This window comes from Pongo pygmaeus, chromosome 8, assembly GCF_028885625.2.
Source record: "Pongo pygmaeus isolate AG05252 chromosome 8, NHGRI_mPonPyg2-v2.0_pri, whole genome shotgun sequence".
Classification (NCBI taxonomy): domain Eukaryota; kingdom Metazoa; phylum Chordata; class Mammalia; order Primates; family Hominidae; genus Pongo; species Pongo pygmaeus.
In genome coordinates, this window is record NC_072381.2 from 62,409,080 (window position 1) to 62,411,639 (window position 2,560).

At 45.3% G+C, this 2,560-nt stretch overlaps 1 pseudogene; it reads left to right on the forward strand.

Annotated features, from left to right (window-relative positions):
* The first annotated feature begins 2,162 nt into the window (after positions 1-2,162).
* LOC129006076 (small ribosomal subunit protein eS12-like) lies at positions 2,163-2,560 on the forward strand (annotated as a pseudogene).

Sequence of the window (2,560 nt, forward strand, 5' to 3'; positions counted from 1 at the left end):
GCAGCAGTAACCCAGCAGTGTGGCTTGCATGGGCTGTGAAGGTTTGTTTCCTGCTTGTCCAATAATTGCAACCAGCTCTAGACCATGCAACCCAGCGAATCTCTCTGCCATGTAGGGGGCTGCAATGATACCTTCTCCAACAATGTCTGATCTCCAGCTTGGGGAGGGGGGCCCCGTTCCAAGATTGTCCTACTTGGGTACTCTTCTCCACCTGTAGGGAGAGTAGCCCTATAAGGTTCTCTTTACATCATACAGTTGCTCTTTTATCATAGCTGAATAACTCTTTATATTAAACTTCCATTGCATAAATCACTTGTGGTTTCTATCTCTTGATTGGAACCAGGCTGATACAGTACTTGTGGCCCCCAAAATATTGAGATCCACCATACCTAGTCCCAGGTAAAACAAAAATATAAAAACTCTCAGCTCATTGCCTAGCACATAGAACACAATCCATCTAAGTAGCTATTACTACCATGTGTTGGAGATGGAGGTCAGTTGCCGCATAGGGTCGGCAGCTCTGCAGAATCGCCTTAGATGTTCCCTCTTGCCTGTTTAGCTTGAGCTGCATTCTCTCTGGTATAGCAGTAAAATAACAAGTGGCTAAAGCTATCACTTATGGAGCACACACTTCATCTCAAGCAGTGGGCTATGAGTTTTGTATGCACTATTTGCCCCATTTTGCAGTTGGAAAAGGTGAAGATTAATGAAGTTGGAAACTTGCCCAAGTTTTCACAGTTGACCCTGGAAGAGCTGGAATTTGAACCCAGGTGTATCCAATTCCAAAAACCAAAGTCTTCACCACCACAATATATTTCTTTGTAGCATTTATTGCTGGGTTAAGCTCTGTTCTAAATGGTTCACAGTGGTTATGTAACGTGTTTCTTGTCACAGCAGTGTTTATAAGCAGTGCTTTGTTCCTGTTTTATAGATAAAGAGACTAAATGTCTCAACCAAGGCCTCTCAGTTAGTGAGAGGTGGAGACAGGATTAGAAACTGGCCCCCGATTCCAGAGCCCACACTGCTAATGTCTAGTATACTGCTTCCCTGGCTCACATAATAGAAGTGAACTTTGGGGTGTGAATGTACCTACTCCTGGGGACTGTGATGGCTGAAACAATGGAAAGCACATGGCATTTGACTCACATGCAGTTCCTGCTGCTCCCAACAATGCCATCCATGTGTGTTAGTAAAGGATAGAGAACTGGAGAGAAGGGTGTAGGTATAGGAGCAGGTGTGCCATGTCATCACCCTAATGTACCTAACCCTAAACCCAACTCTAACCCTCAGGGGCAGTGATGGCCTACCGGCACCTGCATTAGGGTGGTTTGGAGGATCCATGTTCATCGCCAACCCTCCCCTAGGGAGGGGGTTCCCTGACACTCAACATCTGGATCTGCCCATGGCAGATTGAGCCACTACGGCATCTTGCCTATACCCCAGGCTCTGATTCCACCTCACCAACTGTGATTAGTCCTCTTTGTGTGGGCTCATGGTTGTTCACTGGTTTGGCTCTAAGATCCTAGCTGCTGACGGGGAGAGGGATATATGACACATTATGAGATCCAGAATATTTGCAGGTTGCTAAGAAAAAGCACAACTATTCCAGATATTGAGGACCAAAGAGCATATTCTCCTCTAGGCATTCATAGAGAGGCTTCATAGAGAAGCCATATCCTCAACAATATCCCTGCAACAGATAGGGATCAGTGTTCAAAACCATGCTTTGAATAATGTGTATCATGTCCCTCAACCAAAGCACAAAGCATTAAAAGTCATTCTTCAAGGAGTCAGTGGGAAGCAGTCAAGCTCACAGGTTCACGGCTCTGGCTAAATTGGTAATAGATTTAAGAATATTTGTCCAGAGGATTGAATACAGCATGTACTCTGCAGGTACTTATCCACGAGTAGCATTTCTCTTAGCCAAGCTTTTGAAAAGTATAGTGTGGCTCTGAGGTTGAGATTCTACTTGGAATGCTGGAACTTTCCATTGCCAATTAAGAGACGAGCCATATACCTTAATAACAAACTGAGCTGTGGCTTGAAATAGATCCTCTTATGAAAACTCATGCACCAGAAAGAACATTCCTCTCTTTCCCTGCTGCCGCCAAGATGTGTGGAGGTGGAGGCTTGAGATTGGGCTTCACCTGTAACCCACCATCATGGCCAAGGAAGGCATTGCTGCTGGAGGTGTAATGGACGTTAATAGTGCTTTACAAGAAGTGCTGAAGACTGCCCTCATCCACAATGGCCTAGCATGTGGAATTCGCGAAGCTTCCAAAGCCTTAGACAAGTGCCAAGCCCACCTTTGTGTGCTTGCATCCAACTGTGATAAGCCTATGTATGTCAAGTTGGTGAAGGTCCATTGTGCTGAACACCAAATCAACCTAATCAAGGGTGATGACAACAAGAAACTAGGGGAATGGGAAGGCCCCTGTACAACTGACAGAGAGGGCAAACGCTGTAAAGTGGTTGGTTGCAGTTGTGCAGTAGTTAAGGAATATGGAAGGAGTCTCAGGCCAAGGATGTCATCGAAGAGTACTTCAAATGCAAGAAATGA